Raw genomic sequence first — 15,917 nt, 5'->3', positions numbered from 1 at the left:
TCAAACCCACATACCACAATGAGGAAATCTAAGTATACAAGTTTTCAGAGAAGCAAGTGTCAGTTTTTAGGTAAATGAATATTAAACCTGCCTTAGAAAGGTCCTGAGCACAGTGCCCATCCACAGAAAACACAGCATTAGATTTGTACCTTTCTAAGAATTGCACCAATTCACAGATGTAAACTATTAATACCCATCTTCATTTAATATTAAGAGAACATGTAACTCCGACATTATACAAAGAGTAATAACAATCATAATACATAATATAAACTCTCTTAAGTTTATAATCTTACTGAAAAGGCAAACTAACGAATCACTTAAAGTTTTGAAATAGTTGGTGAAAGTATTGAGCTCATTCAATAATCAAACAGTTCTCATCAATACCAACAAATCATATAATAAATGTTTCAGTCCAAAAGATGACAAACAAGAATAAATATGGAAAAAACACTTTTATTTAAACCATTTAAATAGCAATGCACTTCTGCCAATTAAATAGGGGACAGACATTTTTATACATTCCTGGTTTGCAAAATTTGACCAGCCCCTTCCAGCCCTTCATCCTCAGATGAGTGCTAAGCCCAAGATTCTGGAAACACAGTTTTTTTAAAAAAATAAAAAAATAAAAACAGAATTAGCTCAAATCTTCTGTAGGTTAGACAATCGTTGTCCATGCTAAAGAATCCCTGTCTTGGATGGACATACTCAGCAATCATGCACTAGTTCACTTTCTGAACCTCTCAGCAGTGGAACTGCAATCTTGATTTGGAAATCGTTGTCTCCCTTTGAGTTTCTTCCTTTCTCTGGACTCTTTATAAAAAAAAATTAAAAGAAAATGCTGTTGGAATGCAAGTAATTTTATCCTTAAATTTAAAATAATCAACATTTAACTGTCATATCTGAGCATATTTGAAAATATTTTCAACACATTTTAAAAAACTAAATGAGTATCAAGATTAGTACCATTGAATAGTAATAATTTTAATATCAATGTGCAGTGCGTTTTCCTTAAGCTTTCTGTTGAAAGTAGGATCTAGCTTATAAAAACTCCAAAATAGGTATGACTTCTGGAATTTTAATGGGCAACAACATAAAAGCATAATGGAAGCTTCAGTGTTAGAAAATGTATTACTTTTGCAAACAATGTAGCACTAGTAGAGAACCAACAGATACCTCTCTTGCTAAAGATTTAAAAGGTATCAAAAAGAAAAGCCTAAAGAAAAGTACTAAACAAGTAATTTTATCAAGACAATAGAACTGATTGTATACAAAGTTATCTCAGCTTACTTATTTCTAATATTTTTTTTTAAATTCTGGTTTATGTAAGTAAAAACTGAGAAAACTATTTAGACTTTTACAAAATTCCTAATAATAACAACTTATTCTCTCAAAGTATGCCTTATCACCTGAAAGTTACTTTATTTCAGGTTTAATTTTATGTGGACAAGTAGCCCAGCTTGTTTAATCAAAATGACATTGTAGCCTCATTATAAATTATAAATAAATAAATTATTTTCTTGTCCTTTCTTAACCAGAACTTAATTATCACCACCTGATTTCACTCTAGGGGCAGGATCCAACAGATGAAGCAGCATCAAATATGCTTATTTGAAGGGAGGAGATTTTCTGTGGAATACCTAACAATTACTGGAGAATTTCAGCAGATCTACCAAAATCAGTGTCTAAGACCTATTTCAAGTCAACATTTTCTTGAAATTGTGTTTCCAAAAAAGCTTCAGAATTGAAGAAATTTCTTTCTCACAAAGCACTAGCAAAACATATTGAGCCCTAAAAACTGAGGGATAACTGGTACTTTTAATGTCTGGAAAAGTTAGGGAATGGTTTATTCATGATACCATTCTAAATGTAGCTACCAAATAAAAAATAGGAAGCTAGGGATGGAGAATTCATAGTGATTGGTTCAAGAATATTAATGTTGTGTCATCCCTTGATTGGCTATATCAAGAACCTCCCATTTTCTTATCACTACCCACTATTACATTGTACTGTAAATGCAGTAGCATAGCATAAACTCAAGCCACCATTTTGCTGCAACCAAGTATCTTAAAGGCATCTTAGATTCCTTGCATCTACCTTAATTATTCTCATCACATGCCAATATATAAATTATTTTCAATTGTTTCAAACAAAAAGAAATATTGACAAATTCATCAAGTCAAAACCATTTAGTTTTTGCAATGACTAGAAATCCAGCAAAATGTTTGATGGTAACAAAAGCAGATCAAAGGGGAATAAAAACCCCTATGTTTATCTATGTTGAGAATAGTTGATAGCTTCTGTTATTATTCCAAAGACTGTATAGGATAAGCCAATGTTTTAATAAAATGTCCAACCACAAAAACATTCAAGTTAAGCTGTTTTAAATATAATTATCAACAGAAATGTATTACTTATGTTCTATAACTGGGTACAATCCAACTGAAGAGATTGTATGTACCACAAATGACACTACTTCCATTCTACTTCTATAAAAACACCACAATCTAGATATACAATAACAAACTGGACTCTCAAATTTACATCTGTCATAAATAACTACGAACTTTTGAATAGTTGCCATTCTCCATTTTTAAAGGTGAATTTAGCATTCTCACCAAAACTCAATTGTATTAATCCAAAAGGACATGACAGAAGTGAACATTCTCAACAAAACTGATGTACGTTTTTCACTTTAGAAACTTCAATGGTTCAGATTGTGTAACAAGTAACAACAGAATAAACATGTCAGGACACATCATACAAATTCATTTCTATTGAATTCCACAAGTTTTGATTGTGTAAAATATTTCATAAATTATACATTTAATGCTTAAATTTTATAATTCATTAGGTGTACTGATAATGCATTACTGAATTAATTCCACATGTAATACTGATATAGGACTGTTTTAAGATTTAAAGCTTTTGTTCAATAAATGACTAATAGTATAATGGATGATATTATGGGTAAAAGATTCAAAACTAATCATTGTAAATTGATGTGACCAGGTATTCTAAGCGGTATTTAATATGCAGTTTCCTAAAAATGAGATCATCTAAATCCCAATTATTTGCTGCTCAGAAAATCTGACAATTTTAAGAATTTTGGAATTTTAATTAGCCCAAACAAGTATTTTTAGAAAACAAACTAAGGCTCAAGTTTAACTCTTATGACCACTTTTGCAAAGTATTCAGATAAACACTCATTTAGGTTTTGCCAACAGTTGCTGAAGAACTATGGGCGCTATAGGATGTTCTTCATTAACAACTGAAAAACAGGCAGCAAATAAGGTTTTCCTAAAGAGATTTTATACTACTGAAACTCTTGTGTGTTATCCTTTGACTTGGAAAAAAAATGGTGCATTGTAGGGCAATTAATTTTGGACCAAACGGGCTAACTAACAGAATGAGTCCAAAACCTAGAACCCAATGCTTCCACTGAATTGAAATTTGACAAATTTTATAACACATTTATGACATAAAAATTATCATAAAACATTACATAATATAAAACATTATGAAATATTTCCTTTGGTCAACTCCTGTTGTTTCTTTGTGCTTTATACTTCAATATGGGCTACTTTCAAGGGAGATATAGCTTTGAATATATCCCTGGATTTTTAAAAACTTTTCTGGAACATTAGATGTTCTGCCATTTTTGAAGGCCTTGAGGAATCTGGTAGAGAAATATCTCTGAAATGATAATCCAATGGGCCCAGGGGTTGTTTAAAGTCAAAAAGAGGAAGAAATGTGAAACAAATATGGCAACATCTAAGAAGAAAATAAACACTGTGTTTTAAGGGACCATCAATTTCCATTTTAACAGTTCTGTTGTTGGATGAAAGACGTGGTCTTACTATTTACTAATTATTATATTTTGTCACTACTGTAGAGATGTGTGTGCACACAAATCATGTAAATTTTTGGTTAAGGAACAAGTATTAATTATCTTAATCTTTTCTTTTTTGTAAGCATTCCTATAATGACTGCTTATAAAAGGAACATAGGACATATTTACACTGATCACTCACATCAACTACCTAAGATCTAGCTAAAATACCGGTATGACTAAAAAAATCATAGTATAGATGTTTTGGGGACTGTATGCCAAAAAGGAAGACTACTGCCATATGGGACTTAATTCATATTAACATTTGTTTGTAAAATATTGGGTTATAGAGCTCTGGAACAAATAAAAAGCATTTATGGTAGAATCTCAGCATTCAAATTTATCAGAATGCAATGGGAGCTTGTAACAGGCAATCATTTTTACTTGGTAAATTATTGTTCAAACATATTTCAATTAAATAGAAAAGGAGATATTTAGAAAATAAACACCTTTTAGTTGAAGGTGTAATATATAAAATATACTTGAGATCATTTCCAGTTTTTGTCACTCATTTCTCTTGTGCTCTTTAATGTGTTGTTCCATAAAACTGATCATACAGTCAAAATTTTGGATTTTCAAACATTTTTATTCTTGTTTTGTTTGTAGCATGCTTTATTAATGTGTAAGAGTCACATATATCAAATTATTATATGGTTGAGGTCATCCTGAATGAGAATCCCCAACAAAATTAATCAAGGGAAATGGGCTGATATTATAAATTATAGTTTACATTTGTAATTCCAGATCTACTGCTGAGTTTACCAATGGTACTTTCAAATAACCTGTTTATTGCAATGAAAAAGTTTAGGATTCTGTGGCTTTCAAGGTGTTGTTCAAATAGAATACCCATCAAGCGAAATAGCAAAGCCAACCGTGAAAGCTGCTAAAATTGCAGGCTAGGAATATTTGAAGGACTGGGTATTCCTCTCCTGTGTCTTAAACTTTTTCAGAAATAGCATCCTTTTGTTAAGCAAATAAAGCATAGCTTTCTATACAAAAGCTCTGCTAAATCACAATGGTTTGTCTAAAGCATTGTTTTCCAGTTAGTACTCTCCATAATAGTGAAAGCATAGCCACCACTGTATTTTAACTGCCAATCAACCAATGATAACTGGATTGAGTAAGGCTGACCTGAGTAATGCAATATACAGAACTGTAGTTCTCAACTGCTGCTATACATTCCACAGGTGAGAAGATGCAGAAGCATTCAAGGTAAGAATAGGATAAATCAATGAAACTTTCAAGTCTTCAAATTTACCATAAATAATAAATGGTTGAACACTACCCTTCTTTGGATTTTTTTTAAGAGTAGAGAACTGCTTACATGGAATATGATTTCATTACGCAACATACTAATTCAAATTAGGATTTTTGAGGTATTACCCAAGTTAGCCTTCTGAGCATAGTTAAACCCTCCAGAAAAATGTTCACTTAATAGAACAAACTGAAGTAGCTACTGCACTCAAATGCTATCCTTCAATGAGATGACCTGATTTAAAGAATTTTCCTAGAATCCAAATATTCACCAGTGATAATTCTATTTTATAGCATATTAAACATATACTCTGAAACCCCAGCATACTTTTTGATCAGCAGGTTCTCTTGACCAAAGGAAAATACAGCGCAATCCTTTTAAACCTTGTATTAAATAACACGGTCTTGCTTCTAACACTGAATATTTTTAGAAAACCGGCTAGTATATTTTAAAAACTGTCAGAATTTGTATATGATCACAGATATGTCGCATTCTGAAACATAGGAGCTTTAGATTCTATGTACCTCAATGAATGTTAAAATTTATTTACAGCACCATGCAATAGGATAATTATAGACAACCCAGGAGATGCTAGAACAGAACTTTCAACAATTTTAAGCAGGTGATAGACTGTAATTAAGATATCTAATTACTTTCAAAATTAACTTGTTCAAGTGCTTTGTGCAATTAACAGGAGCAAGTAATGCTTTTCTTAGAGCAAACTAATTTAGACCAAAAATGGTGTGCTATATATGCAAAAAATGGCAGTCAATAAAAAAGAAATGTACTGATAAAGAGGGTTAATCTGACTCCTTCTCACCAATGGTAGATTCAGATGGGTATATTTTTATTATGCTATCTGGAAAAATGTTAAAACATACAATTTCCCTAATGGTAGCAGAGTAGTTTTCTCCAAGAATATCACTGGTTGATTCTATTAAAATTATCCTGGAAACATCTCATTTAATTCATAGAGATTCGTAGTTTTAGATCTTTTCCACAAAACATGCTAAAACACAGTTACAAAAGCACTCATGGTAATATACTGAGAGCAACTTACCAGTACACCATACAGAATCAGGTATTTTATGGAATCAGTTCAAAGCATCTAGAGAGAAAAGTTAAATATCTTTTGTTTAATAAATTAATTCAATATATCACTAATAAAATCCTACATTTATTCAGAAAAGTGATTTCAGTGTGTTCTTGGTATACCAAGACTATGTTCAAGACTAAAGTATTAAAGTTGATGCCTGTTTTCTAAAGTAGGGACTTGCTACTTTATGCACTATGAATCCACGGCACAATAGGTTTTCTTAGTGAAAATATGTGGGTATTATGTTTTAGGGCTTCCTTATTTTACCCTTCTCCTGTCTTACTATATAGGAACAGAAATATAGCAACTCTCTGAAGTAGGTTGGGCTGAGAATGAGATTGGTCCCAAATCACCCAATGAGCTTCACAACCAAGGGTAGACTAGCTAGAATCTCCAATTTCTAGTCCAACACCTTAATCACAACACCATAGTAACTCTGTAAATTGAATATTTTTTAAAAAAATTAAGTTCTGTAACAGAATAAATTCTTTAAGGGGGAAAAGTTGAGGAAGCTAAGCAGTCTATTATTAACCAAATATGTCTGAAATTATACAACACTTGACATCTTTCATAATCCAGAATGAATTTAATAAACTTCTATCATTGTTGCTAAATTCTAAATTTAGCAAGATTGTTAAATTCCAAGAAGAATCTTGGAACTGCCTTATCTATTGGACCAAAAGTACCAGAATTCTAAAAATGCCATGGTAACTAATAATTCAGGAAAATATGGACTATTTGCAAACATATCAGCTTCAGAAGTCTCCAAGGTGAAATATTCTGTCTTCAATTTTGAAACTTAACATGGAAGATAGGGAGCTGATATATATGTTGGGAAGATGATAAACCTTTGAATTTCTCAACTACCTAAGTATTTAGCATCTATTCACCTAATTTCCTTCATGTGATTTCATTCAATAATGGGCAGAGGGGGCAATTTCACATATTACTAGAAATGTTCAGGTAACACTCTAATGTAGTACCTCTATTTCTTCACATTTAAATCTCAACATTGTAAGGATTTTTTCCACAATATGTGTATATTTCCAATTTGCAGACAATTCTAATTTCTAATAATATATTCTAATAATATATAATTTCTAATAATATATTAGTGTAGCAAAGTCAACGCTGGATTTACTTAATAGATTGATTTTCATTACAGTTCTATATAACGATAATTTTCCAAGGCCTATTTTCTCTGAAGCAAGTCCCACTAAACATTTTGGAATACATTTTCATAAAATTGCAAATTTAACATATTTTAAACCAGCTTTTCTTTTTTGGGAGGTGGTGGTGATGGTTGTCTTCACATTCCATCATTTTAACTTTAGAGATTGAAATATTTTATTAGTCTGACCTCATCATGTAATGGACTACATAATACATTTCACAAGAAACACACTACAGGTACATGATTTTTCAAAAATACACATTACAGATTTTCAAACCTGTTTTTTTTTAGCATTGACACATTCATAGACTTCCCAATAAACATAATTTGTTATACTATCCACTAGTGGATGCTATAAACGTAAACATTTCGTATACTGATACTTATTGTCAATTAGAGCATAGACAAAGTGCTAAGTGTTAGGTGTTTTTTTAATGCCACAATACTTGCCAAGGGAATTAACCCAGAATGCTATGATTCACAATTCTAAAGGGATTTAGGTGAGATTTAAGATTTTCTAATTTCCTTGGCTCATCACTTTGATTCTTGACACTGAAATATCCTTTTGCACCTTTTACAATATTCATTACAGTTGTATAGAAATTATACTTAATTTACAAAAAAATACAATATATTTTACAACTGAATTTTGTTTTAAAAAAAGAAAATATGCCAAAGTCACCATCAATTAAAATGATGTAACTTAATGTTTGAATGTATTTGATGCAGAAGCAAGAAACTTAAATTTAAATGTTCATTCTAGCCTCAATGATGACGTGCAATGGGCATGTTCTATTACTCTGAAGAAGAGAAAAGAGGGTAAAACTATATGGATTACCTATTCTCAAAATTTATTATAGTCTATAAGGTTTGACACAAGGGATGACATCTTTACCAGTTTTCTGTTCACTCCTAAAGCCACGTAAACGGAAATGCAATCTAATCTGAGTTAGGTCCCTGGCAGTAGTTATTTATTAATAAAATAAAGGACTGTTTTGTTTTTATCAGTATTTTATATTTAATAATTTACTATGTTACTCATATGGCAAATATGATAGTCAGATTCAATATTTGAAGGTAACGTCTTAAATTTATAGTCACTCAGTTTAAACTTAAAAGGACTGGGTTTTAGTAAAACAGAAAAAATCTAAATAGCTAGTTATATATAGTTTGATCAATTTCTGAGCAAAACATGTATCTTGTTTTAAGCAGCTCTATTTTTTAATTTTTCGAATGTTAACCAAGTTGAGCGCCAAAATTCTGTGAATGAATTCTATCACCTGTTTACTGTGTTCATACTTAACACTATCTCATATCAACAGTCAATTACTATTCAAACCTGGATTATGCGGAAAATATATCTGAGTGTATTATAGTTCAAAGTTTGTATTAAGTAAATGACTGTGTGAACAAAATTTACTTCATCAGCATGACTTTCTGGTTTTTAATGTAAAATTTAATAAATAGATATAACACATGAGATTGTTGAAATTAGCAATGGGATAATTGGGAGTATCACTGTGTTTAGGAAAGTAAATGAAGTCTATTTAAAATTTCAACATGTCTATAAAAATTAAAGATAATTTTAGATTTAATATGAGCTATTCAATGAGCATTTAAGTGTTTTATGATAGCAAAGTAATCATTTCCAAATACTGTAAATGTATGTTTAGTGCTAAAAATATTAAGTTTTAATTTAACAAAAATTATGAGCGTTTTAGTAATATTGAAAATACTGTCGTAATATTGAAAATACTTTACTTTTAAGGTTTAGAAGGCTATTCCAAATTCCAAGCAGATTCTGTTAAAGAGATAAAGGCTAGAAAGACAACAAGATGTAAAACATCTGCATTATTCAAATAAGAATAAATTGAAAAATACCTGAAACAGATAACATGTTCTCCTTTAGCTCCATCTGGATCCTTCTAGTTCTGTAAAAAGGAATATATGTTTCTGTGTGTGTGTCTGTCAAAAATGGCATTCAATATAGACATCAAAAGACTTACAGAAAAGTCCTCCCTCAAACACATAAATGTGTGTATCTGTGTACATATATATAGATATATTTCTAAGTATTTATAATGCACATTTTGGATTTAAGTTGATCATCCTTTTTGTGCAAGTATTAAGACAACTTTTTTCATTCCAGTGATAAGTATGAAACTTGATCATAAATATGTTTTAAAATGAAAGTAATTTACTTATATGTAAGTTCCCTAGGCTCAAGTTTCAACTTGAAGCTTACATTCTCCAATACAGGTATATAGGATACGTACCAGTGAAATCAATAGGACCCTTTTCAAAATTTCATCCATTTTTTTTCAATTTTAATCAAATAACAAATATAATCATAATGAAGTTTCATTTTTTTCTTTTTAGGTTAAATGTTATATATAAGGGACACATTTATTCAAAGCTAAGAAACAAAATGAGTTAATTCTTACCTACAAAAAATTCTGAGCAACTCTTATAAGCCATCTGCTATTGGGGTGGCAAATATTCATAGAACACCTAAAGAAAAATATATTTGGATTAATCAGAAATGTTTTATCTTAACATTTGTACATATCTATTAAATAAAATACTTAAAATTATGTCAGTACTATCTATAAAGTTAAGCACTATTTCATAAAGTCTCATAGACTGTAAGAAAAGTATTTCTATACAAGCTTTCTGCTTAATGCAATCTTTTTCTACCATCTCAAGGGAAAGACACAACAGAAGTGCCATAACAAAGTCTATCCCAAAACCAAGTCATGCAACTGCAACTATGAGAAAAGCCAACCATGTTTAGCTTTCTTATTCTCAAGGTTACACACATTTAAAATACTTCTACTGTTTGAAGTGATAGAATTACATTATCTTAACTGAGATTTCACCAGATAATTTTATAAAGCTCTTTTTAGAGTGAATTTTTTTTATAATCCACAAAAGTATCCAAATTTTCCCTTCTTAACATTTACACCTTGCTTTAATATCATTTTCTGTAAAAAAAATATATTGGACTTTTTTAACTTTAACAGTTGGCTTTATTACAATTTTCCAGTCATATAAGACGACTTTCAAATCCATAATCATAACTTTAAAGTTTCAGTGAAACCTCAGAGCTACTTATCTATATAGAATTTTTAAATACATGCTTCACAACAGCTTTTGGTTGATTAATCAGTTGAAGCCACATGTACAAAGGATTTTAAAATATTTGCTAATATTACAAAAATATACCAAATGATCATTCCATGCTACAACTTTCTTATCTGATAAACTTTTAAAATTACAAAGCCTAAGAAATATTACATATTGATCCAGGAGGAAAATACATTAGGACAAATTAACACACCATTTTAAAAATAGGCAGCCTATCATCCAAATGTTCAAACATTAAGCACTGAACCCAATGAAAAAGTAACAAAGCATTTTAAGTTTTTACTTTCGCTTAATGAAGAGGTTTTAAGATTAAATTTGCATGAGAAAAAGCCAGAAAATTCAAACTTCAAATAAAACACATCACAAAAACACATTCTCCAACTTTTAAAACTGTTTTCCTATATACTTCATTACCTACTGCTAGTTGTTGTTTGTTTTTTTTACTCATAATCGACTCTAGTTCCAATTTAGCTTACTCAATTAGATTAACTGGCATACTTCTAAAAGATGCATGTATTTCATCCTAAACTTTCATTAGAATCTTTCGGATAAAACGTTTTTTAATTCTGTTATCACTGACCAAAAAAAAACCACCTTGTTTGCAAATTGTTTCCACATACCTAGTTTAGAAAGAGTTAAATGCCAACACCCAAATACAGAAAAACAAATTTGTTTGGAGAGAAAGAGACAGCCATGGCGTCTTTTGTTCTTACAAGAGAAGAAGAAGAAGAAGAAGAATAAGAAAAAAACCAGGACTCTTTTCCTCTTTCGGTAACAATGGAGGACAACGACTCTTTTTAAAGAACTTGAGACTTTGTCGCAGACATCCTGTATATGGAATCACAGTATACCTTTTCATTTCCCTGCTCCAAATATTTTAAGAGGGTGTTGTCCCAATTTGCTGCAGACCCCCCCCCCTGTAGCTCCATAGCAAACTACCCTCAGATACCTTGCCCTTCAGTTATTTATTCAAAGAAAGAAAAATACAGAAATCCAGCGCGCAGACCTTGCAAATTCTGTACGGGGAAGAATGGGCACGGACCCCTGATATTTTGGGAAGGGGGAGGGAGGTATAATCCCTAGATTTCTGCTGGGTAAGGGAGGAGGAAGAAAGGAGGAAAACTGCAGTTCAATGGCGGCTCTGGTTTGACATCCACCTTCTCGATGTCAGGCTTTGCGCCTAACCAGGAATCTGGGGGGGGGGGAGGGGGGGCATTCTAAAAAAAAAAAAACACACACCAAAACCACGGAACAAGAGGGCGTTTTAACAGCCTCTTACAACGATACCCCCAAAAAAGCGAAGAAAGGAAAAGCCCCCCCAACCTCGAATTCCACATTTTCACCCCAGTCTCGGTGTACCCCCCAAAATGGTGGTAGGAGCCTCCAAACCCACAAACGTGGACTTTTCACCTCCAGAGGGGGGGGAAAAACCCCATAAACAGCAACGAGGAATCCCACCTTCTCGCCCATCCGGTCGCCGGGATCGAACCGCTCTTTTCTAAGAAGTCCTTCCCCCCCCCACAGACCGCTAAATTTGGGGAGGGGTACCCCGAGACTGGAGGGAAAAGGAGGCTCTCCGGCTTTCTACCAGAAAGCCCCAATCCGAGGAAGAAAGGGAGCTTCTTTTCTCCCTTCGACGCCCACCTTGGAAGCGGTGGGGACTTCCTCCTCCTATCGGCGGGAAGCCTCGGCGCCCCAATTCTAGTTTGGGGACCCCCCCTCTCCCGCTTTCGAGGCGCTCGGGTCGGGTCTTTTCCCCGCAGAAGGGCAGGGTCCCCGGGCTGTTGCCGACGTTCGCCGCCCTTCCTCCCCCCCCCCATCTCTCAGGCGGCTCCAAGGACATCTTGTTTTCCTTCTCAAGGACAAAGAGACAATGGCGGAGGGTGTGGGGGGGGCGCGGCAGAGACGGAGGAGAAGGACTTCGCAGGGCGGCAGCTGAGGCGATACTCACCGTCCTGAGGCGGGAAGCCGAGCGAGTCGAGCGGGGCTGGCCGAGCGGCGGCACCCCGGAGGGCGGACGGGCGAGCCGAGGCTGCCTTGCCGCAGAGGCTGCTCCCGAGTCCGCCGCGGTCTCCACCGGGACGGGACACCCTCCCCCCCAGCTCGGGAGCCCCGTCCGGAGGAGCCCCCGACCCTGAGGCCGCTCTCGGCCCGGGAAGGTTGGCGGGAGAGGCATCCCGCCGAGAACGGAGGGAGGGGAAAAAGGCGCAGCGGTTCGCCAAGCAGCTGCCCGCCCGGCCATCTTGTGCCGTGTGCGAGCGAGTGTGTGAGGGAAGCCTCTGCCTGTCTTTGCCGTCTCTCCGCGAAGCTTCCCTCTCCTCCCCTCCCCCACCCGCGCCCCTGCCCAAACTCCCAAAATGGCCGCCCTCGCTCCCTCAGCCACTACTGCGGCAGGGAGGGAGGGGGGCGGGGCCGGCGCGCGCCTCGGCCTCCCTCCAGCGCGTCTGCGCTCAGGCCGCCTCCCTATTGGCTCGCCTTTCTCCAGAAACCCATTGGCCGCCTTCCTGGCTCGAGCTCGCGCTCGCCTGTCCCCAGGCTACGGCTCGCTATTGGCCCTCCTCTTTCTCCCTCCCTCCCTCCCTCCCTCCCTCTCTCGCTCTGTTTCCCCCCTCCCTTCGCCCATGCGCTCCGTCGTGTTGTGCACCAGCGACGTTTCCCCTCTCCCCCCCACCTTTTTTTAAAAAAACAACAACACCCAACTGCATTGAGCTGGCTTGCCACGAGCGCGTAACGGGCTGTGATTGGTCCGCGGGCAGCTGCTCTCGCGCTCTCTTCCCCGCAGCTGGTGCCCCGCCCCCCCCGATGACGAAATGCCTTTTCAAGGTGGATCTCTCGTCTCTCAGGATAGTGGGGGGGAGGGGGGAAATCTGGCGTCGCTGATTGGTGGAGGAGCTTAAAGCAGGACAAGCGCCCCCTCCCACGAGGATTCCGCCTAGATGCGTCCTAGAAGCTCGTTTGTGGATGCCCCACTCCATTGTGGCTGTGTGTTTACGCATCCACACCAAATATTTGGGGGATTATGGGTCGCCCGAGTTTCTGTTGACTTGAGGTCGACCTTCTCTAGTAAGACCTGCCCCCAACTTAGTCCCCCTTCAGGTCTTCCAATGTTGCCTCCTCCATCACTTGGAGTCTTGTATCTCTAGTCATCCTCCTCTGGTCTCCCAATTTTCCAAGTATTAATGGGCTTCTGAAAGGAGCCGAGTCTTTGCATTGGTTGGCTGAAGTGTTATGCACCATAAAAGTCAATGTTGGACCTAAGCAGCTGCAGAGATAGAGCTCTAAGGAGATCTGTCCCCCATCCTGATCCTTCAGGTCTTCCATTGTCATAGCAACTGAGTCCATCTATCTTGCTGCTGGTCATCCTTCTCTTTCCTCCCCGTTGATTGGATGATTATGTGCTACCGGGTTCTTGACTTATAGCAGGGGTCTTCAAACTTGGCCCTTTTATGACTTGTGGACTTCAACTCCCAGAATTCCTCAGCCAGGCACGTGTGAAAGTCTGGGAGTTGAAGTCCACAAGTCATAAAAGGGCCACGTTTGAAGACCCCTGACTTACAGGAACCACAAATACAGAGTTCAGGAGGTCTTGACCCGAACCAGGCCCTTTCAGGTCTTCCAATGGTACTTCCATCATCATTGTAATTGAATCCATTCATTTTCCTCTTGCTTGTTTTCTTCCTTTTCCTTCCATCTTTTCCAACTTTAGGGACTTCTCCAAGAAGCTGTATCTTTGCAATCAAGTCATTGTTGACTCTTAGCAACCAGAAGATACGGTAGACTTCTTGGAAGATCTGTCCCCATCCTGATCCTTGAATCTTTCAAGTATACCTCCAAAACCACTGTAACCAAGTCCATACGCCTTGCTGTTGATTATTCCCTTTTCCCTTCCCGTTGATTGATTACTGTATATTTATTATTTAGATTTATATACCGCCCTTTCCCGAAGGACTCAGGGCGGTTTACAGGATAGTTAAAAGAAAATCAATACAAAAGTTAAAACAATTTTAAAAAGATTAAATGAAACCCTGAGAGAAAATAAAAACCCCAGTTAAAATTAAAATTAAAAATTAAAAATTTTCAGCCTGGGCCAGAGAGCTCGAAGAGCCAAGTCTTCAGGTCCCGGCGGAATGAATATGCCACCAAGTTGGTGTTGACTCCTATAAACTAGAAATTTCTCCAGAAGATCAATCCCCAACCTTCATTATTTATTTATTTATTTATTTATTTATTTATTTATTTATTTATTTATTTATTTATTTATTTTATTGCATTTCTATACCGCCCTTTCCCTGAGGACTCAGGGCGGTTTACAGGGAGTTAAAGATCAACCATACAAAAGTTAAAAACCAATTTAAAAATATTAAATCAACCCTGTACTATTAAAAACCCCAATTTAGCAGTAGTGCAGTCGTCACCGCTATAATTGAGTCTTGCTGGTGGTCATTTTCTTTCTATGTTTTCAGCATTATAGAATTCTCAAGAAAGTTGGACCTTTGCCTAAATTGTCTAAAACAGACATGTCAAACACAAGGCCCGGGGGCCGGATGCGGCCAGCGAAGTGGTTTCATGTGGCCCGTGAAGCCATCCTGGAAACAGTGAGAGAACGGCCCCCACTGCCTTGGCCTTTGCCCAGAGACCCTCCTTCTGCCAGAGACCCTCAGATCTGTCCCACTCCTGCCCAGGCCCCAATAGGCACCCTTGATGTGAATGATGTAGAGCTGACCATGCCCACCCAGTAGGCCACGCCCACCCTGGCCATACCCACCCGGTCCCCTGAGGGCAACCGCAATGCTGATGCGGCCCTCAATGAAATTGAGTTTGACACCCCTGGTCTAAAATATGATAATTTGTGCCTTGAGTATGCACTCTTGACTGAGTCATCGGATGAGCCATTTATTTGTTTCCTTGGCTATCCGTGATGTTCTCAGGAGTCTCTTCCAGAACCAGAGGTTCAAAAGTATCCTTTCTATACTGCTTCAAATTCCAATTTTTGTTTCCTTAGAGTGTCACAAGGAAAGCCAGTACCTGCACGACTCAGATATTTATATATATATTGACTCATCACAGCATCCAGATATTTTTTTCTAATGCCTTCATTTCTATCCTTATCAGTCTGTATTGTATTTCTTGACTTCTGGTTCCTTTTTTCGTGAAGGTGATTCTAAAAGGTAGAAGGTATTCATCACTTCATTTGATACTGTATATTGCCTAAATAGGGACGCAGTGGCTCAGTGTGGGTTACGACGCTGAGCTTGTCCATCAGAAGGTCGGCAGTTTGGTGGGTCGAATCCTGAGTGCCGCGTAACAGAGTGAGCGCCTGTTACTTGTCCCAGCTTCTGCCAACCTAGCAGTT

The 15,917-nt window shown here is 36.6% G+C and overlaps 1 long non-coding RNA gene across 1 annotated transcript; it reads right to left on the bottom strand.

The window, feature by feature from the left end:
* Nucleotides 1-440: 440 nt before the first annotated feature.
* LOC310645574 lies at nucleotides 441-12,899 on the bottom strand. The gene is made up of 5 exons (XR_014493527.1): nucleotides 12,516-12,899; nucleotides 9,862-9,928; nucleotides 9,299-9,348; nucleotides 6,208-6,255; nucleotides 441-813 (listed from the first exon to the last, which is right to left on the bottom strand). It is a non-coding gene; the product is annotated as an uncharacterized lncRNA (long non-coding RNA).
* Nucleotides 12,900-15,917: the final 3,018 nt, after the last annotated feature.

Source organism: Vipera ursinii, assembly GCF_947247035.1.
Source record: "Vipera ursinii genome assembly, chromosome: 11".
In the NCBI taxonomy this organism is placed as follows: Eukaryota; Metazoa; Chordata; class Lepidosauria; order Squamata; family Viperidae; genus Vipera; species Vipera ursinii.
This window is presented reverse-complemented; position numbering and strand designations above follow the sequence as displayed.